The sequence below is a fragment of the Stegastes partitus genome, unplaced genomic scaffold, assembly GCF_000690725.1.
Source record: "Stegastes partitus isolate 25-593 unplaced genomic scaffold, Stegastes_partitus-1.0.2 Scaffold27, whole genome shotgun sequence".
NCBI lineage: Eukaryota > Metazoa > Chordata > Actinopteri > Pomacentridae > Stegastes > Stegastes partitus.
This window is the reverse complement of record NW_007577758.1, coordinates 613,320-636,790: the sequence shown is the minus strand read 5'-3', so window position 1 is coordinate 636,790 and position 23,471 is coordinate 613,320.

Here is a 23,471-nt window from a genome sequence, read left to right as displayed (position 1 = left end):
CTACCTCCGGACTACACCTCCTTGTCTTCAGTGGGCTGTGAGAGCCTCCATGTGCGACGTGGTCACACTTCCTTAATCAGCGAGCAGGAACACCACGGTCAGCGTGGGTCTGTGAATGAGGCGACCAGTGTGGGCGCGACGTGACGGGAGCTCTGAGAACGTCAGCCTTGTAGCCAGTTTGTAGTTTAGTGTGTTTGCAGAGCGTGGGTCTGCGTGACGAGGAGTCTGACGGCCGATAAAACACGAGTGGTGAGGCGGCAGCAGATCAGAATGTGAGTGTGACACGGCGATGAGGCGTTTGTGTTGTCGCAGCAGGAGCACAGCTTCTGTCGCTGGTGGATGGACTTCTAAAAACTGTCTTTGGTTAGTTTTTCCTTCAGACAAAGAGGAATTCAAAAACCTATTTTTTCGTGTACCGTAAATTCTGGACTATAAGCACCTACTTTTTTCACACGCTTTAAACGCTGCGGCTTAAACAATGATGCGGCTAATTTATGGATTTTTATTAATTTGTTGCAACGTGGACATCTGCAGCTTATAGACAAGTGCGGCCTGTATACGTACAAAACTGGTTTTCTTTTTAAAGTTAGTGGGTGTGGCTTATATTCAGGTGCCTCAATAGTCCAGAATTTACGGTAACTTTGGACTCACTCGTCACTGGTTCCTTCTTTCCCAGCAGCTTTGTTCTGGAGCTCTTTATACACCATAATGACAAAAAACATGTAGAGTGATGATGGTCAATTATTTAGGGTCTGTTCTACGTTTATCAAATATTAGCGTACATGAGTGTTTAGATTCTGTTACCATGGTAACAACAGCTACCATCCACAGAAGGAGCTGCAGTTTCCAAAGCTGGATTCTCTTCAACATTCACATGGTTCTTCACCAGGACTTCATCCTGCGGGGTTGGACTGACGAGTTCTGCTGTAACACCTCGAGGTGTTTGTGGATGAATGTTCGATGCAAACCGCCTGAACTGAAGCGATCACGCGGCTTTTCAACACATTCGGTGCTCCTCACTCACTCTGCTCACTACGACGGTTGATCAGAAAGTTGCAGGACTGCGTAAAGGTGGTATAAAAAAACTTCTACCTGATGTTATTTTACAGGTGTTCTCGTGCAGCGATACTCTGCTCCCAGAGCTCCTGCAACACTTCCTGAAGGTCCTGCTCTGTAAACATGTTAGTTCGACTTTCTCTTTATTGTGTCTTTGCCTCCTCTTTTGATTGTTTTACCTCCTGGATTGTTCCCCACCTGTCGCTCTTTCCCGTCGACTTGACTCACGTTCTTCGTCTGATTCTGTTTTTTTAAATCGATTTGCTTCCCTCGTGTTTTAATGTTTCGGGTTAGTTTCCTCACCAATAGAATTATTTATCCCGAGCTCACCTCTTTGTTTCTGTACCTCTGTTTTTGGCTGGAGTTTGTATTTCAAATAGCTGCCACTTGTCTATTTGTGGTCTGTCCCTGCTCTTTGTCTGACAGCCGAACCTCCTGAACTGAGTCAAAACATCAACCGTTCAGCTTATTAATTTATTTTGGGGAAGAATAAAAAGTCCGGTTTTTGATTTTACATGCACGTTCTCTCAAGTTTTCCAAGTATTTCCCATCATGCTGCCTCTCCTTTGATATCATCTACACCGAAAAACACATGACAAAACATTATACAGATACATAAAAATGAACTCCATTGAAACAAACAAGGGACAAGAAGCAAAAAGAAGACTTGAACCAAACACTTCTCTGGTGGTTTTGTTGGTTTTACACCCAAATCTGTTGCATTAACTTACTGATAATTTCTTTTTCTTTCATAAGACGTGAGACGGATTCAGTCCAGATGAACACACCTGAACATTACGATCACTTCTACAGCTTCTGTCCGTCTCTGCTTTTGTTTTGCAGCTTTACATTGTTTGTGTGCGGTCCAGTTAACCGAAACACAGGTTTCGTTCAGCTATTCCCTTTATTTATTTTTCCCACCTTTCTCCCTCCCTTCCCGTCTCTTTTAGCACCACAAACAGAACCTGTTAACAAAGAGACAGACCCAGATTGATTGACTCAGCGGGTGAGGAGACAGGTTGCCAATAAGGATCGCTCAACACGCAGCCTCCACTCCGCAGCCTTAGAACAAAACACACATATGTTGCCCCGATTACCTCGTACGCTTTATTGTGGCTTTGCGTGAAAATGATTAAACCTGACGCCACGGAAGTGAAGCTGATCGGCGGCGGCTCAACGGTGCTCGACTAAAGAGCGCCTCGAACGGAAACCTGCTCGCAAATGTTGTTTCAATGAGTCAGCGCTGATGGGAAAATAAAGGAAACCTGTCCTTTAGTCTAAACTGAACACTGAATTTAGGGTTTTTCGAGGAAATTTTTGCGCTCGGAAGAAGTTTTAGCGGAAAAGACACGAGGACTGAAAAGTAGATTTTCATGTCGGTGCTTTGATGCAGCAGGTAAAAGTCTTCTTTTGTGCAAATGCTGCATAAAAACAACACTTATTTTACCCAACGGAGCTTATTTGGAGCAACCAACGGACACATAAACATGCAGAAATACAAGCTTTTGTATTTATTAAATCCCTTGTAATAAATAAGACCTGAGCAGCTAATCATTAATAACACCTTGTGGCCGGTTTACTGCGGTCACTATTAGTATTTTATATTCAGGATCAAACTGTGTAAATGCTGCATCCTGTCCATTAAAAATAAAGCTCCCTTCATACAGCTGTTACGGGGACACCTTGTCGTTGAAATGTGCTTTTCCTTTATTTCTCTTTAAACGTACACAAAACTAATTAAGAAATCTAAACGAGAGAATAAAAGATTTGACAATGTGATGAGAATGTTGGTAGAAATAAGTGAATAGTTGATAAAAACATGTGGTTTAATCGTTGCTTTTGAAAGTCAACAGACTTAATTTTTGTATTAAAACCAGTAAAACGATCTTCTGTCTCATTTTAGTTTTGTTTTTTTTCAAATAAAAACCTTAATTTCTACCTTTTTAAATCAGTTTTGTCTATGTCTATGTTTGTTGAAGGGTCAGAAATAGCAAAAACAAATAAATATATACATCCGATCTATGATTTAAGTTTCACAGACTTTAACTATACATGGACTGTGCGTGGATTTACTGACTTTGGTAGCCTTGATTAATGTGTCGAGGGTCTTATGCAGCAGGTAAATATAAATAATGTAAAACAACAAATGTATAATAACAATAATAACTCACTCGAGGCGGCTTCTGCAAAACACAGCAGCGCCGCATATTAAACCAGCCCGATACCGACGATAACAGAGTGTAGAACATGTCTGAGCTCGTCTAGAAGCTGCTTTGTGAGATTTCTTTAGCGTCGCCACAAACATGGAGCAGGACTGATGGAGGGCGAAGAAGGCCGAGAAATTAGTCTCGCTGAGGGATCGGCGCTCATGTCCTTCAGTGAGTAATTCAGATATTTATTAGTCTGGGAAAAAATAGTGGGATTTAGAAGATAGACAAAAGAGAAAAAGGGGGCTGAAGCGCTGATGTGCAGCTCTGAGCAACCGATTCATCAGCTTCATCCGGATCTGTTGGAGCCGTGCAGCCTGCGATCAAAGCTTCAGCTTCAGCCTCCGTCTTTATGGTAACTTTGGGTCCAGTTAGCGAAGCCTCCCGTTGTTTTTTTACCCTCGTGTGCGTTTGCAGGCAGCGTACGTACGCCGCTAACTATTATGCGACGACGATAACCCCCTGGAGGATCCTCTTTATTCGCCGTCATTACGGGCTGCTCAGCGCTCGTATCATGTGCCGACTTCGCTGCCCGTGATCACAGTAAACAGCCGTCTCGGGGGAAATATAATTTTATGAGTCAGAAAAAATTACCCCGGTGCTGCTGCTGCGATTCTGCATGGGAAAAAAAAAAAGTCCATTGAAAACGTTGGATTTGATAGCCGGGATGTATGTCGACACCTTGAAACAACGTCCCCGGGTCTGTATGTGATGCACATTACGATAAATCCTTTCACAACTTACATGTGTTGCTCCGACGGCCTTGGAGACTTCGCCGTCGATGTAAAATGAACGAGTCTCTCCCAAACTTCCAAAACAGGCAGATCCAAGACTCTGATCTATGATACCTGCAGGCACTCGAATTTAAATGCTAATGCCTTTAGTTCCGAGCCGGCAGACTACAATCTTAACTGACTACTGACGGAGTGCGAGGTGAGGAGCTGCAGGAGGAATGTTTAGGGGGGGAACAGAGGTGTGAAGTTGTGCCGTCGAATTTTTCTTCTGAGGCGGCGGAAGTTTAATGACTACAAAGGAGAGCTCGTGTACACGGAGTCTGCTGCGTTTCAGAGGCGGCGGAGGAGGAAACCCAAAGTGGAAAAGACTTGTTGTTGCTCCGCGGTTGGCGACGCGGTGCCGCCGAGCAAGGCAGGAGCGTCCAAACCTGAGGTCCAACAAACACCTCCAGCTCTTCAAAATGATCTCAGACAACCTGCCCGGATAACGAAGAACCATTTAGCCATTTAGTTTCATGGTTTGTTGTGCTTCACCCAATAGCGAGTGCTGTTATTTATTACCGTAATACCTGGACTATAAGCAGCTACTTTTTTCTAGTTTAAAAAATCTTTCTGTGTAAATATCTCATGTTCCAACGTGGACATCTGCAGCTTATAGACAAGAGCAGCCTGTATATGTACACACCTGGTTTTCTCTTTAAAGTCAGTGGGTGTGGCTAATATTCAGGTGCCTCAATAGTCCAGAATTTACGGTAACTCATTAACCACAAACCACCACATGATGCCACATTACGTTCTCTTATACCTCACAGCTCTATTAAAGGTCCATCTGCATTTAACATCTTATAGCAGACATGATTAGCCGTTCCAGATCTGGTCGATCAAGTTTACCTGCTGAACCTTTTTTTGTCCAAGTTTTAGCAACAAGTGCAACAAAAGACACCAATGAGAGCAAGCATTCAGCTCCACAAACATCACAGAGCACTAAAGACAACATCAATGCTTTTAGTTGACGGAGACACACAAGAAAAAGTTAACAGGATCTAAAGATGAGCTTGTTGCTTCTGGTTGTTCAGGAGTGTTTCCTCTGAGTTTATTGCCGTTTAAGCACAACAAAACACAGCAGTAATTAATTACTTATAATTAAGATTTATCCTCAGCATGGAGGCAGGATGGATCAGGACCTAATGTTAACCGACACTGTGGACTTTTCCTCACATCATACAGGTGAGCTGCAGGTAAATCATTTGTTAGATTCTGAGCTCCATCACAGTCAGGTTTTATTTTATTGTGCAAGTTTGACTCCTTTACTGCTGTCTCATATCTATAAAATAACTAACAGAATATAACACACAATAGCAGAGTGACAATGAAAAAAACAGATTTGATTGCACACGTTTTTGCAGTTTGATGCGTTTCTGTCACAATACTGAAATAAAAAATGAATTATGAATTTTTACAGGTAGAGACTTCAGTGTTTTCCCTTTAAAATAAACCTGCATTTTTCTTAACACTTCACCTGTAATTAATGACTTTTACCGTGATAGTCTTCATAGTCGCCAACCTGCTTCTACAACAGTATGATAGAATTTATAAGAAATTTAATCTTGGTTTTTAGTTTTTATGAGTCAAGATTTTTATTCCCAGCCGAACCTGCTCAACTGCACAATTTAGATTTTTCTTAAATTTCTTCGCTTCCATGAACAAATCTAAACTTTTTAAAGAATCAGGAAGGATTTCCTTTTAGCATATATTTCATCCTAATTAGTTTATGTTTGTAAGGTGCTACTGACCTTCAGCTACAGTGTCAGAAATAAATGACTCCTACTAAAGAAAACTTCCTTATCTTTATTTTTAAGATTCCTTTTTGCTGTTTGTTTAAATTTAGGCACAAAAACAACACGTTTAAGAAAATGTGGCTCTTTGGTTAATGTGTTCACTCTTTGGGCACCGAAACTACTGAGTTCAGTTTAATAAAATATCACAGTTTAGGTTAAAATACGACCTTTTTGACTCTCATGTCTGCAGCTAATTGCACCACATCTAATATATAATTGGTTTGCAATAAAAAAAAAATATATTTTGATCACAAACAAACTAATCTGGCAGAAAATAAGTTTCCCTCAAAATGAAATTAACAGTTCAGTTGGGTAGGAGTGTAATTTGTTGGAGATTAAATCAGGATTAAACAAAGCTGGTAGTTTGTGTATTTGAATATATTAAATATCATATTAATTATATTAAACCGTTCGTCTCAGACTTACAGCTGAAGTCTCTCTTTAGGAGCTCTGAGGCTGCGAACCGGGAACCAGGCTTGTGTGACGGCTGATGTATTCTAAATCGTGTTTCGCTTTTTTTTTTTTTTTCAGGTACAGTCGAGTCGAGAGGGAAAAAAAAACAGTGAAACAAGACAGCGACAAAGCCTGAGAGGATGCTGCATGGGCCTGATTGGCACGAGTGGCTCCAGGAACAAATGCGACGAGACACTCAGTCAGGATTTGTGGACTTTTCTGACTGTCTCGGTCATTATCGTCTGCTTCCTCGCCACCTCTCCGTGACTTTCTCTGGCTGCCTCTCTTTCTCACATTTTCAGAGGAGCTCCAGTGTAGCCGGGGCGTCGGGGGGGAAGTGCAGACGACGTCCTTTAAAATCCGTCTCCTTGTCATTTCTCTTTCGTTTCTCCGGCCGCGAAAGACGTCTTCTGTCTTTTCCTGTCGCCTGTGTTCTCGTCAGGCGCCTCCTCGCTGGTTTTCAGGTGCTTTCGGACCAGCGAGGTACAGAAAGTGCTCTTAAACACGCGGCGATACATCAGTTCACTTGTTTTCAATGCAACATTACGCCGCGGCTCCGTTATGTGGAGCGCTACATTAAGCCCTTCGCTCTGACATTTCGCTGCAAACGGCAGCGCACACAATTTAACGTTTTCAGCCTGTAACAGCGACTCGAAGGGTCATTACGCCGCTAACTTTCAAACTACAACAAAAGATGGATCATTGTTCAGCTGGCGGAGGTCCGTACACAAACCCAGCAAGACGCCGAGTAATCAAAAGCCAGCTGATGCACACACAGAGAGAGACAGAAATGTGGTTTCTGGGCTGATTTGTCAGAAAAAAAGGTGCTTGTTTAACTGTAAAGGTGCAAAATCATTACTGTTATGTTGTTTGTTTAAATAGCAGGTTGGGTTTGTTGGAATAAAACAAGCTACAGGCGAATTTAAATCCACTTCTTGGCGGATGTGGCCCGGGGATAATTTCATGAGCTTCATTAATAACTGAGCTGGACGTGCATTTTGGGGATTTGCTTTGCATTTTTGTTTTGCAAATGTGACCAGAATAGGTTTTAAAGGAAACTATATATTGCCCTTTATTATATTCATTCATTCATGAGACCTTTGTTTGACCCAGAATTTCTCTTGAGAATAAAATCTTTTTTTTTCTTTTGCAATGGGATCTGGCCAAGAAGTCACAAAAGATTACAACACTGAGCACAACAACTGACATATAGCAAAATAAAGTGCATTAAAGATCACATTTTCAGCTCCAAACACCAAAAAGATGGTTGATTTCCCCACAACTGTATAAGTCCTGGTTTTATCTGAGCTCCTGCTGGCCCCGCCCCCTTCAGGAAGAAGACTCTCCCTGCATTCGTGGTTGACCCCACAGCAACTGACAGATGTGAACGCTGATCAGAAACACTAGAACCTGAAACAGCCGATTGTTGACCTTCAATAAACCAATTTAACTTACAGCCACAAAAATGACACTAAAGGTGAGATTCATCGTCTATGTCACCATGAAAATAATTAGAATTTTATGTCTCGATTATGTAATAATTGATTAATTAGTCTTTCTGTGAGAAGCATTAAAGGGAAACGTTGCTCTACAGTCTTGTGATGATAATTAAACTGCATCTTAAAGAAGAAATCTTCATCTGAGCAGTTTGTACAAAAGAGGACAGTGATGTTGAACTGGTTAACTTACTGAGTTTATAACCAGCTTTGTCGACCGTTTGACCCCATTGTGGTTGTTTGGTTAGGTGAAGCCAGATAAGGAAAAAATACCCTGGATACGTTGAACTGGCTGTGTAGTACAGATCTCTGAGGGCTGAACTACGAAGCCAGATTAGTGGGTTATCAGGAATGTTGAGCCTAAAGTCAGAGTTTTCAGTGTCAAGAAGGTGGCTCTCTATTAGCCTGCTAGATCTCCATGGTAACTGATGCTGCACAGCTAGATCTCCACGGTAACTGATGCTCTGGAGCTAGATCTCCATGGTAACTGATGCTGCGGTGCCAGATCTCCACGGTAACTGACGCTGCAGAGCTAGATCTCCATGGTAACTGATGCTGCGGAGCCAGATGTCCACAATAACTGATGATGTGGAGCTAGATCTCCACGGTAACTGATGTTGCGGTACTAGATCTCCATGGTAACTGATGATGTGGAGTCAGATCTCCACGATAACTGATGATGTGGAGCTAGATCTCCATGGTAACTGATGCTGTGGATCTAACCTGGTCAGGAGCAGGTTATGTTCAGAGTTTCAGATTTAAATCAGCTAAAGGATCATCTCCCTTTAACCAGATCGTTTCCTGACTATTATTTATGAGCGATACAGATTCTCAGCTGAGGGAATGTGTTTTCTCTGCAAACATGCTGAGTTGTACGTTACTAATATCACTGGATGAAGCCGTGCAGTTACAGCATCACACACTGTAAAACATGAATATGGTTTTATGTTTGGTCCGTTTACTCTGCAGCTGATTCGTTTAGTGAAGAGTCACGCCTCCGTTTATGTGAACGGAGTCTGAAGCAGAAAGTCTACGTTAACAAAGAAAGTTCAACCACCTTCTGATACCCGTGATCTCCGACTGGAGCTTTAATTTTAGTCGAGCCGACTTACGCAAAGAAAGTCTGGATATGTCAAACTCACGCCACGGTGCAGGCCTCTGTTGTTGGGCTTTAGTTTTAACTTATCTTACTGTGTTTTGAATGATTTTTTCACATGGAAATACCTCTGAATTCACAGCACAACAGTTGAGTTTGTCAGACGATGAAGATAAAGGTAGGACTGTGTCACTTGAGGGACACAAATGTTGTTGTCGAGGTACAAAAACGCATCCGGCAGCGTGCATGAATGAGTGCGTCTCACTGAAATCCGCACGCGACTGGAATGCTGAACACATTTTACATTTTGATGAATTTCGGCGTCCCTCCGTTCATAATCTGGGCTCGCTGTCACTCTTTTTGTTTACTTTCTGAAGCGGGGGACGATAAGAAGGGAGGCGGCGAACGGGAGAAAGAAGGTGAAGCAAAGGAGAAGCAGCGGCGATGGAGGCAAGACGGCAGAGCAGAGGAAGATGGATTACAGCGGAGAAGAAGAGAATTCTCCGCCGGTGTCGAGTAGGTGGCTGCTGTTAAAAATGTGGATTGCCTACTAATGACTGTGTGTGTGTTTGATGTGCACCTGAGGCGATGCTAAGTAAGTTGGGGGAGTAGCGGCTGCTGCTGCTGCTGCTGCTGCTGCTGCTTCACATCACGGCGCTCACAAACACACGTGTTGCTAATCCCGTCCTAATCGCTGCCGTTCATTATGTCTCTATAAATACGAAGCTGCTTGACTGAGCTCCGCCCTTTAACCTCCACAACCGCTGCGTGGGTGCGTGTTTGTCGCCTCAGGTTCGACTGATGTTTTCACGACGCAGTTAATATCCTTTCAAACTGTACGGCTGCAGTCGATTGGCCAGATTATATTTGTTTAAACTGGCTTCGAGACAGAGCCGCCGAGGCAGTAACTGACGTGAGGCGCAGGCTGAGCCGGTGTTTTTCCACCGCATTTCCCAGAGATCACCCGTCAATCACACGCTGGCTTTTATTTTTTTTTCTTTTACATCTTTTTCTTACTTGAAGAAAAAAAGGTTTCCCGTTCATGTGGAAAGCTGCACACATCCCTCTGCATTAGAATCTCATTTTAAACATCTTCTTTAAGCTACGGCCTCAAAAATCTCCACAATATGAGAAAAGCTGCTATTTAGGAAATTCTCTGAATATGTTTGTATGATGGCGAGAAGAAGAAAAATCTGCTTGTGCACTGATGCTCTGCTCCCAGTGCTCCTGCAACACCTGAAAACTGTAAACGTGTCAAACAGCGTCTGCAATGAGTCCCTGAAACTGTGACGACCAACGCTCAAAAGCTCAGATGGTGGACCCAAACGAAGGAGGGAGGCAAAGGGAAACAGGTTACAGGAATGTGGTTTATTTACACAGTGAGGGTTTTAGAGGAGGGGAACCAGGTGTGGGGTCCTGTGGAGGGGTTCCAGTCGTGGTGGGGGAATCCGGGTAGGTGGCCGTCGGTGCCGAGGCGCAGGGAGGACGTCGTGAGGGGAGTTCAGTGCTCAGGGGCTCGTGAAGAAGTCCGTTTACCCGTGGTGGTGTGCACTCCGTGAGTCTACCCGTGATGGTGCTCGTGGCTGAAGGTTCTCGTGGAAGAAACTCGGCAGGCGTGCCGGGGAAAAAAACGCAGCCGGACTGTACCACAGTGGGTAAATCACAATCCTCTGGCGCTGGAGTCCTGTGAGCCGCTCCTATTTGAAGGACGAGCGGCTGATGAGCTGATGAACTACAGCTGCCAGCGCCAGAGCGTTCTCCTTGGATTGGCTCCGCCCAGACTGCAAGAGAAGGAAAAACACACACACACGCCCACCACAGCACAAAAACAGACATAACCAAAAAACCCACATATAACATCACAGTCCTCACAGAAACTGTGTCATAACATTCAACCTTTAAGACTTTTGGATGACAGGATGAAGTCACAGGAGTTGGACGTAGTGAGTAAGGCGTGAGGAAAGTGACACTGATGTCATTGTGGCCAAGAAAAGAAAAGAGCAGGGATCTCAAAGATGCTATTCAAGGCATTACGGTATTAACTGTATTCTAAGCCTGATCAGCTGCTTGTTTCCATTGTCACACAGGTGTTGTAAAAAGCACAAGTTCCACGTTTGTCCTGTGCTCATATTCTACAGGTGAGCTAGGACGAGCTTCTCCTTGGAATGATCTGATTTTGGGGTCAATCAGTGCAAAATTAGCTCCACTAGAAGTCAGAGGCCACTTTAAAAAAAAAGGGGAAAAAAAACCTGTATCTGTTGGGATGCTGGTCTTGTGCTTTTATTTTGGTTGCATTTCCTGTGTTTTAGTTTTGACTTGCTTTACACTTTCAGGCTGGGCGGGGCCATGCTCATTATCCACCACACCTGCCCCGCATCGCAATCAGCTTTTAAGCTGGCGTCTCCCCGTGATGCGATACCAGAGGATTCACTCCCCAACGAGCGGTAGATCGGCCACGCTTAACCTTCTCATGTTTGTTGTTTGTCAGTTCTATGCTGACGTTTGTCGTGTCTGCATCCTCTGCAGAGCCTCCCCGACCTGACGACTCTCCTGCCCAGCCATTACGAGGCGACCGCCACCAGATCTCCAGGTTTCCCCCCGACTGGATCCCAGCTGTCACGAGATCCCTCTCCCCGGACCACGGATTCCCTCCCCTGAGCACTGGAGCACCCTAAGCCCAACTCCAGCGTGCACCAGCACTTCCCCCTCCTGTTTCCTTGGTGTCCTCAGTCCTTCCCCTGATTAAAACCCTCTTCTTGCAAGCCACCTCCCTTGTTGCATTTTTGGGTCCTCTTCCGGTAAATTAGGAGTCAACTCCGAACAGTATCCTTTCAAACGGATTTGTGGTGTTTGGTTCAGATCAGCAGCCGTGTCGGGGCTTTCTGTTGGTGGTGCTACATCTGATCTTGGATGATATTTTTAATGTCAAGCTAACGTTGCTATTGCCATTAAATGTAACGTGTACATGGATAGAACCTATTTCACCTTGGACAACCAGCCAACCATGATTAGTGATAGAAAACAGCACGTTTTAGGGTATATTGGACGTTTTAATGGTTTCCTGGTGCCATCATGGCTGGCGGGAGCAACTCCATCCCTCCACTGAGTCCAGTTGTTTTAGACACATGAAATGAGCCATGACCAGACTAGAGAGCTGATCCAGCTTCATCTTCATCACATCAGCTCCGGTTGGAGGTCATTCACCTCCACATTAGTCTCTGTCGTGGTCCCATTGCTAAACTCCCACAATACAACAGCATCAAACAGCGAGAGGCTCCACCTGGTGGAACAACCAGGTACTACAGCTGGTCTACGATACATCGAGGGAAATGGTTTCTTATTGGATCAATTCGGCTGCAAAAAAAAAACAAACTTTTTTTTTTTCCTGACATCCTACCTCAGGACATCACATCAGAACTCTCCTTGAAAGTCCGACCCTGAGGAATAAATTTGTGGTGAATAACTGTGTGGATGTTGGAGAAACCGGCGAGCGTGTTCGGAGGTTGGATCCTCCAGCTGCCGACCGACACAGAATGTGAAAAATAACAGCTCGAGGAATTATTCACCATTTTCAGTCCTTATATACGTAATTTTTTCTGTCAAAAGGCAGCAGATATATTTACAGTAATCATATTTTTTTGAAGATTTAAGTACAGTTAAAAAAAATAGCATCGTTTTAAAGACCAGACGTAAAAGAATAAATTAGCATTTATAAAAATACAGACCTGAGATGTTTTTGGCTAGCATGTAAATTAATACTTGATTTTCTAGAAATTTTTTTATAATTTAACAGAACAGGGACAATAACTATTAAAATTATATGCCATTTTAAAATTTCATGTACTTTTTCAAATAATGGCAAATATCTATAAAATAATATATGTTTTTTTTTTTTTATAGATTTAAATACAGTAAAAAAAAAAAATTCACAATCCAGCATTGCAAAAGGATGAATGAACAGGTGATAAAATACAGATTTCTGTCAATTTATAGTATCTGCAATTTAACAAAATGGGCAGACTGTTTAAAAATGTAAGGATTCGGTTTAAAAATTAGACTTTGCATTTATTTCCTCCAGCTTGGGTTCAGGATTTAACCTTTAGGAAAGTCAGTCGACACGAGACAGGACGAGAACATTGAGATGCTGCAGAACATGGCAGCTGCTTTCATCATCCATAATTAAAATGTGGATTATTGACACATCAGTTGTAGCCTGACGGAGGATATCTGAAGATTCTGACAGAATAAAATCAGCAGACGTGTTCACAAACTACCTGAAGACAGCGGGAGAAAATCGCCTCGAGGCCGAGACGAACATCACGTTTCAGAAGATTCCCCGGCAGCCGCTCGGAGCCGCTCGTACGCCGGCGTGATAAGAAAACGCTCGTCTGCGGGGTCCCTGTTAACATGTATGGAAACAGCGGCTCTTATCTGGCCGCTCCTCGTCTTGCAGGCCGCTAATGCACCGATGAAGGTCAGCGGCGCTATTAGGAGGTTGTAGTCGCGCTGAGCTGCTTTTATCTCATCCGATAAGGACGGGAAGTGTTTGCACTTGAAACTGGCGCACACACACTCGCTGCAAACTGCGGCATGCTTTATTAATGCGCTGCTTAGCACGTACGACGCGGGGAAGAGGTGCACCGGGGAGGAGAGGACGGCAGAGCGAAACAATAAAAACATGAAAAAAGCAGCGTGAAGAGGGAGAAGAGGCGAGTGGGAGGCGAGGACGGGGACGAGTGGAGGTGAGGAGTGGGCTGGAGTGAAGCAGCACAGGGGCTGCAGCTGCTCTTCCAGCGGCGTGTGCGCCATAAAACCACTCGTCGAGGTGTGATTCCTGCTCTCATGGCGGTTTTACTCATTTATGTGTGTTTGCACAAATAGCAGCGTGACAACACCAGATCCCCATCGCACACTTCCGCCCTCACACGGCTGCTTCAGCGGGGAGACGAGTACGATCCAGCCGGCGCTCGCTCGTGTTCAGAGGACGGGGCTGCAAAGAAAACTCTAAATCTGGTCACGGGGAATTTAGCACTGAAGGTAAAGAAGTAGAAAACTTATTTTGTTGTTTGTTTGAGATAATATCAATCAAACTGAAGTTGAGTGGATTTAACTCAGTAGAAATGACAAAAATAGAGACAACTTAAGTTTGACTGATGTTGTCTCAGGTAGACGATGGAAAAGTGGGTTTATGAAGGTTTGTGAAGATGGAGTTGCAAATGAAGTCTTCATTTTCACGACAAACAAATATAAAATATAGAAAACTAACGCAGCATCAAAAGCAAAAAAAAAAAAATCCTCCTTTGATTTCTGAAATTCCTGCTTTAAAGAGTTAAAAACGTTCCTGTTCTGGCTCTTGCTGATATTCTATAATCTTTAATGAGAAATTAGAAATATTTTATATTATTATTATTTAATTATTAATATTTTATGACTCCACCTCGTCTTTACGGAAGCCGAGAGCAGTCGTTTTCCGCTACTGTTCTTTTTTCGCCGTTTTCTCGAGATAGCGAGTTAATTTTCTCATTATGAAAACGAGATAATTGGTGTTTGTGTTTGCCCGCTCGTGCCCGGTCCAGGATGGATTCCATCCTCAGTCACCAGCGGGGGGCCGGAGGACAGACGAGACCGGGCACGAGCACTTCATTGTAAGTTGCCCGGTCAGCTGTTCTCATGACACGTCATGTCCGAGTTCCCGGTCAGCTGTCTATATAAGATACGTCACACCAGGAAGTCCGACAACTTCTGATGAAGGCTGAAGTGACAGCCGGAACTGTCAACGGGATAATTATCTCGTTGTCTCGAGAAAACGAGAAAATGCCGTTTAAAAAAATGTGCGGCCATGACCACTTTCGGCTTCCGCACCTCTTCTCTTGGATCTATAATCTCATTTTATTTGTGCTGCATCTGTATTGTATGTATGTATGTATTTTGAGTGTTTGTAAAACAGCAGTTTGTTCTGTTGGTGAAGTGAGTTTGGATCAGGAGGTAAAAAACCCAGAAAAGTCAAATTAAATTTTATGAGAACATTTTTAACCCTCTGAACTCAAAGCAGCAGTTTTTTGTTTGTTTGTTTTTTTGCTTTTATCACATTTTTCTTTATCTTTTTACTGCAATCTAAAGAAAAAGAACAAGAAGGAGAAAGAATGAAAATGACAAAAAAAAGAGCCTCTAATTCACTTTTATTGTTTTTCTCTTTGGTTCCACAGACTGTGTTATTATTCTTGTCTATATACAGTTTATTAGTGAAACTTCACTCTGAGGCGCGTCGATGATTCTAAATTAATTACCAGCGATGGATTTCTATCGTTCTTATTATTTATATTCGTGCATTTGACAACAGTGTTTTAAAATGTAAGCTATTGTCCTCTTCAAGGTAAATTTAGTGCCTCAAAGAGTTGATATTGAGCCTTTAGGGGATTTTGATCATTACTTTCTAATATCTAGACTGAGATCTACACGGTCATTTATGGAGAATGTGATGTCCAGATAACTGAAATAATCATTACTAGCATGATTAAATATCTGAACACAAGCTCCCTGAATACAAACATGCATCCACAAGAAAAGAAGTGTGAAATTGTTTAGATGTTGAGGAACAACATGAAACATGAATGAAAAATTAATCAGCTTGTCTGTGGATCAAATCCGTCCCCTGAATTCTTTACAAATATTCTGTTCCAATAATGGAAACTCAACACAATACGGAGTCGAACACCTTAAAAAAATGTTTTATTTGAGGCTGAATTGAAGCTAAATTGATGCAGTCGGGATGGAATTCGAGTCATTTTATTATCCACAAGCGGTCCATGCGTCGATATTTTAACAGGATTACAAAAGCACAGAGGCCAAAGTCACACCGAATGAAACCTATACGTGTGTTTAGTTAGCTTAGATGTGCTAAAGCTACATAAGCAGGCATAACGCTGCCGTACATGTGATAAAATAAACACAAGTCGAGCTTAACTTGCAGTTTTTGACAGTTTAACTCAACATTTCTCGCTTTAAACATCAATTATGAAAATAAACGGTACATCTGTCACAGGACGCGTTCATTAATCTCATCATTTTCAGGTTTCAGCACTTAAATATTATTAATTTGTGCAATTTCGGGTCTTTATTTGTGCGACTCAAGTCAGATTAGAGGGATTTGTAGCGTCGCTGCTCCACCAGTCTGTTCAACGATGACAAACATTTTCCAGCTTCACAAAAACACTCGCTTTGCAAAAGCAGAACGTTGCTGTGGTGGGACAGAACCAAACAAAACCGCACAATTACAATCACAGAACAACCTACACACAGCGTTTTTACTGTCCTCACGGCCCACATGTTCTCCAGAATAAATAATAAAGCCGCTAAAACAATGCGGTCATCGCTCGGACAACATGTGGATTCTTTTTCTTTTTTCTTTTCCAGCCCACAGACGAACACAAAGGAACACGCTGGAGCTCACAGATGTGCACGGACGCACACATCTGCTTTCGCGCGCCGCTCGGCTTTAATCAATACAAACACGCGGCCCACACAAGCACTCAAGAACCAGAGAGGAGCTAATTATGGTTAAAATGGAACAAAGTGCGGCACGGCGGAGGCTCGATGGGAAACGTGTAGCCGACGAAACACGCCGGGAAGTCGGCGACTCGCACGACTTCAGGGAAACTCCGACATGAGATGTTGCAACGACACTGAGTCAGCTGTGGTCGCTTTAATGTTGTGAATAAATCCGTCATTTTACAGTTTATCAGCTTCTGCAGCCAAAGAGCAAACTGCAGCCCAGTAAAGAGCTTCTGTAGTTTCTAAACACACACTTGTTGGGAGCTGTGACCCATTTTGACATCCGTGAAGGTTCAGGTTTGGTTTTCTTTATCACCACATCTGAAATCCTCGTAGACGTATTAAGTGTTGTGTGATATGAGGGGATTATACGGTCTACAGGCTCGTTTTTAACATCACATTTAAAGCTTTTTCATTTAGTTTGATTTATGGTTAAGGAAAGGGTTACGGTCAGAGTGTTATTCAGGTTGCGAGGTGTCCGTCCCGACCTGCACCTCTGTTGGAATTCTGCTTCCTGGAAACTTGTTTGTATTTCTTTAAACTAATCACTTTGGTGTTCTTTTAAAATGTAAAAATAGTAAATATTTCCACACATAGAAAGGACTGCTGCTTTGCATGATCGAATGCAAAACTTGAAATCTTCATTCTGGTAGTTTGTCGCAGAGTGAAATGCACCAATAAAAATTTTAAAATAATACCACACACATCTTGGAAAGGAATGGAAACAAGCATTGAAATGCAGGTTTAAACTTGCAGCCGACATCCTGTAGGTGCAGAAATATGAGCTGCAGTCCTTGAATGCCCACTAGAGGCTGGCAGCAGTAGCGAGTCCATCCCCATAGAGCTCCATGTTAAAATGTCCAACTTCACAGCAGAAATAAACATGTTTACTGCCCGGTAGGAGAAGCATTGTTGGTCTCTAAAGCTAATTCCTTCCTTATTTATAACAACTGTCCTGTGAATTTTAGTAGAACTAAACCATCTCAGCTGTATTAGGGTTTAAAGTTTTCCATATTTAAGGGTGCAGGTGGATAGTCGTCCATTCCTGCCTCAGCTCCACCTCTTTCAATATTAGCTGGGAGTCAGGAGGAGTCAGGATGTCGAGATGGAGACAGTGGCTGTCACCACACTGGGTTTCTCTGTTTGCAGATGATGTTAGTTTGTTGGCTTCAGTTTGTTTTGGGGCTTGTGTGGAGAATCAACACGTCCAAGTCTGAGGCCTTTGGATCGGACTTCCAGGATCCAGCTGAGGTGGTTCAGCGGTCTGACCAGGATGCTTCCTTGGAGGGTTCTTTTTGGTTCCAAGCACACCAGGAGGTTAGAAACAGAACGTCCAGGAAGATTTATACAGAGTTTAACAAATGTGTTAGACCACCACCCAACATCAGGTTTATGCCGCAGCTGCCCTAAATTAACAGCACTGATAATTACCAAAATAATTTCATATGTTTGTGTAATGGTTAATAGACCAGCATGTAGAAGATCTTTAACCTAAATGTTTTTAATGTTAAAAAATATTTATCGTTATCCATGAATTTTCACGAGTTTTACAAAAAAAGCATGTTATTATTTCTTGATTAAGACGTCAAATTAGAGTCATTTGCCTGCATTCCTGAAGAGAAAAATGAGTTTCAGTGGTTGAATGTGAGGTTTGATTCATTTCTGAGTTCTCAGAGAAGATTAAAAAACGGTGAATTCAGTTTGAAATTCCTCATTCCTGCTCAAAATGGTTAAATCGCAAGGTTGGTGATTCGATCCCCCGCCCCTCCACAGTGCAAGTGTCCTTGGGCAAGACACTGAACCCAAAAGTTGCCCCCAGTGGCAGGCAGCACCTTGCATGGCAGCTCTGTAACCACTGGTGTATGAATGTGATCTACTCTCAAAAATATACGTCTAAGCTAAGTGAAACAGTAAACTGTAATATACAGGTATAATAAACTGGTTAAAGACTGTACATCCCATCTGGCCTGGGATCGTCACTGGTTAGAGGAACATCCTGACTCAGTCTGCTGCCACGGAGACAAAACCTTGGACAGGAAGAAGATGGAGTTGCACTTTGACAGTAAAAAAGTCTTTTCATGTCGTCTCAAAATCATATTTAACTGTGATCTGATTATCAAGCGTAGCTCAAAGAACTCTTTTCTTCTTGCAGGTCCACGTTTGACCTACGAAACACCAGCACAGAGCCGGATGAGATTCAATCAGACTTCTGGACTTCAAGACTGAGCCGAACACAAAAACATGCCCACAGGCTGAACACGGAGTTATCGTCAGACTTTTTATTAATCCAGAAACGTCACCGTCAGACGCACACGTCCGACCGAGCGTACGTGAACGCACGATGACTTTGGCGGTACAAGAGCTCTCACCCGCTCTGTGCTCCGTGTGGGAGGGAAAACCTTTTAGTAATACTACTCCTCGTCAAGAGGCAGCACTCTGACGATGAGCGTGTGCGGCTCTTTATTCATACAGCTGTCGGTGAAAAGCCTCCGTCTGATGTGTGTCTCCGTGCTGCTTCCTGCCCCCGTGTGCGCCGGACTGGGGCGGACATCTGCCCTCGCTTTAATTGAAGCCCGCGCGCCGTTAGCGTCGGTCAAGTGGTGCTCGTCGGCTAAATGACGAGCTGCAGCGGCATAACTATCACTTTATTAGGCCGGAGTAAACAGCGCGGAGGAGGGCGAGGAAGAGGCCACTCCAGGCAGCGTTCCTCCCTCGCATCGCCTCTCTCGTGCATCCCGATCGCTTGATGCTGAGGACGATCTTTGACCGTAAACTTCACCTGAGATCATGCATTATAAAAAAGACTGTCCTCGATTCAGGAAAATGAAGGTTTCTCACCTTGTAAACATGCCTGTTTGGTGATTTTTTATGTGCTGGATGACAAGTCATGACGGAAACAAGCAGCTGACATCATCTGGAAACCTGATCAGAAGAACCTAAAGAACCTTTTTCTAGTTCTAGTACAGCGAGTGTTGAGTCCATTCAGGTCTTAATCACTCTCAGTTGTTTGCAGGCGGTGAGATTTACTCCAACAGTAAAATCCTGCTTTTACATTAATGCATGAGCAACAATAATCCAGTTATATAATACAGTCTGTGTGTCCTCACAATCAGCTGGTTCTGTATCTGCAGTAGCTTTATCTACTGACCAGAGTTCTACCTTCACACTGTGGATATTTTCATTGGAGTCCACAGAGGAGGGTCCAGATTTATCAACTTAATGGACTTCTTCTATCATTTCTGAGCCTCAGAACTTCATCAGTCCAGCAGACAAACACGTGACGTTTAGGAGGAAGAACACATCTGAGTTCTGGTAGAACCTGACACCAGATCAGTTCTACATCCATCCAGGTGTCTCAGTCTGAACACTGGATCTGGTTTCTGTTCAGCAGGATTACATTTTGACCATTTCCATGTCGTTCTGAACACATTTTTAGTCAATTTTGACACATTTTAAAGCCACTGTGGACGATTCATGAGTCATTCTGAACTAATGTTGGATTATTTTGGAGATGGTGTTGAATTATTCTTGACTTTGAATCATTTTGGACAATTTCTAAGTAACTGTGGACACATTTTGAGCCGTTATAAACATTTTTAAGCCATTTTTGTGAACTAGATTTGGCCAGTTTGACAACAGACTCAACAATTTTGACATATTTCTGAGTCATTCTGAACAAAGTTTGAGTATTTTTTTGGGAAGAGTTTGGTACTATTTTCTCTTTTCTGGTAGCATCAGTATTATGGGATGTATCATGAACAGTTTAATGTCTATAGAAACCTTCATCGGTACCCTGGATGTGTTTCTGGTTTCTGATCATTCACCAGAGAAGACTTTACAAAGTGCATTCTGGGTAAACTTTAACAGCTGCTTTTGTCTCTTTTTGGGGTCATTTTGTGGTGGTTTTGTGTCTCTTCTGACCACCACAGTGGATGCATCGTCCTGACAGTGAAGCACGGAGGTGGCAGCATCATAATATGGGGCTGGAGGAAAAATGCATTCTGGGTAAACTTTCCAGGCTCATACCAGCATGTGTGATGGTGGTTGGTCAGAACAGACGATGGAAGGAGCATTTTACCTCCAGAAGATACCAGAACCATCTGTAGACACGACTCAGATTTGAACTGCTTAGTCACTAATGGTGTTTTAAAGAATGCAATTACAGAAAATAGTCCTTTTTTTGTCTATTTTTAAAAATAAGACATATAGAATAAAGTTTTTTTTTTAATTAAATATTAAATCAGATTTGGTTCATTTCTCCAAAGGAACGGCTGAGTAGTTCAAGGACTGTCAGAAAGTTTTCATAGTTTTAGGTTCTGATAAATGGTGCAGTTTAAAACCACAACAACAACAACAACACTTTCCAAACCTGCAGGTGGCTTTCTGGGGCTCGGTGGGTTCGCAGGGTGCACGAACATTTTCAGCAACTTTCGGAGAGCAGGCCGCCGAGATTTGCAAATAAAATGAATTTGCTCGAGATGCTCGACGAGAGCGATGTCCAGGAGGAGAGAGCATCTTGATGTCACGGTAACTGGCCCGAAATGATTCCACGAGCAGCACAGCCTCGATGCTGAACGAACTGGAACAGCAGCGACGCCTCCTGAATCGAAATCGCTCCGTTAGAGGGATGCAAAAACACACGGCGACGCTCGGAAAGGCTGCAAAGAGGCCGAGATGGAGAGTCACTTATGCAAACGCGTGGACGTCAGGTCGTGTGTGAGGGAGATTTCTGTTGGTGCAAAAAAGTGTCAAACTGTGTGCGAGTGACAAACACAGAAAAAGATTCGAGGATCCAATCTTGCACAGAGTAACGAGTTTACGTTGTGGAAGATCATAAGGCTGCAAATGGACAAATAACATCAGAAGATGGAGGAAAAAAAAAAACAAGGCAGTGATTCATAAATCTGTGTGTTTAATGTAAACATCCGGAGACGGGTAATGAGACTAATCTGTTTTTAATCATCGGAACAGAACCGAACGCACACAAACAAATGCACAGGCGTGGATATTAGCATAAATATCCTCGTAGCTAAAACACAGGATTTGCTGTAATTCCCAAAGATTATCATACTTATTCCATCTTAATCTTCAAGTAGGAGTTTCGGGCACTTTTTTTTTTTTCACTTTTCGGGGAGGAACGCTGTGTTTGTGGAAAGATACGACGGCGGCGGCGGCGGCGCCTCGAGGCTGCACAGACACACAAACACAAACCGTCTTTGTCAGCAGCAGCAGCCTCACAAGCTGCTTTAATGCGTCGCTGCAGAGACGCCGACATGTCGGCGTGAGGAGACGGAGACGGGGACGGCTGTCAGGGGCAACTTCCTAATTCTGATATCAGACATCCGGCGGGACAAATAAAAAAGGAGTCAGAAGCTGTGATAACCGCCTCGAAAACAAAGGAATAAACTTTGGATTTTTGAAAGAGAGATAAGGATTACTTGGTTCGTCGCCGCCGCTCGAGGAAGTTTTAGATTATTTCAGTCAAACCAGGAGGCTGGAAGTTGAGCGCCGTTGGTTCGTGGTTGAAGGCGAAGGTTTTTAGATTCTTCATGTCTTTATTTTATGCAGTTTTTAAAAAAATCTATCTGCACCCTCAATGTGTGAATTTATCCTCATTTAACGTACAGCAGACTGTGCAAGAACCAGCTGTGTCTAAAAAACAAAAAAAAAAACATGTTCCTGTACAAATTAACAACATTTTTAATTCTGCTTCGAGGGATTTTGATGCAGTTTATTTGTGGCGTAGAGATTTTTAAAATCCCTTAAAAAATAAATGTAGAAACCCAGCAGCAAGAAACATCTGTTAAAACATCAAAAATAATTATATTGTTAATAGATTTAATTTCAGTAAAACTCTTATGAAGGAAAAAAAAAAATTGCTATTTGCTAAAAAAAAAAATTAGGTCAGTTTTTTTGTTACATTTAAATTAAACCTTTTTTTTTAGTGATTTTTACAAGAAGCTTGTAATTTTAAGAAATGATAAACAAATAAAATAAATATATTTTCTTATTTTTTATTACATATTTAAATTTCGTTGTACCTTTGTGTATGATGACAATTTTACAAGGCATTCTATATACAAAATAATAATATTTCTGGCCGATTTACATACAGTAAAACAGTCAAAGAATATAAAAGAACAAATTACTATTTTCTGTGATTTTACTAGATGTTATTTGTGATTTAACGAAACTGGAAAAATCTGTAAAATAACTGTAAATTGACTGTAAACAGTTAAAAACCATCGGAAAGCGTTAATTACTGTAACATATTACAAATACAGCTTCCAGTAAACCTCTTTATAACAGAAGTATGATGATAATATTATTATTAATAATGAAAATCCAACTTAAATGAAACAGAGACGTAATAGGAAGGAAATAAAAGGAATAAAATGAGGAAAGCAGGTTTCTGATTGGGCGGATTAATTACTGTCGCCGTGTGTTCACCAACCAATCAGGTGTTTGTTGCCGTGGTAACCCAATAAATGGAGGAGGAGCTTAGAACATGTTGTGAGAATGTTTTAAACCAGTAAAACTCAGGTCTGAGATTCGGTTGTTGACTTCCAGCATCATCTTCCTGACGTGGACTCGGCGGCTCCTTTAAACCGGAAGCTTGAGCGACATCGTCGCCTTTCTGGCTTATTTCACTCGTTCCATCAGCTGAAAGCGTCCAAACGCGCTGACAGGAGTTTGTTTTTCCCGAGCAGAGGTCAGCGAGGAGGAGAAACGAAGCTCAGAGGAGCCTGAACGCAGCAAACTGCCTGTGAAGCAGCTCCGGCCCAGACGCTGCATCCCGTCCCCGGGGAGGCGCAGGACTCTGAATCCCTCATGTGAGACTCAGGAGTTCAACCTGTGAAGGCTTCTCCCAGAGGAGGCGCCTGCAGGTCCAGCTGGAGGCCCAGAGGCAGGAGCAGGAACCTGAAGAGGAGCAGCGACGGAGGGGTGGACTCGCCCAAAACCACACAACTGTTCCTTCACTTTAAAACACGACAGATGGTATGAAAGTCCTCTTTAGCGGTTTTATATATACGTTGCTT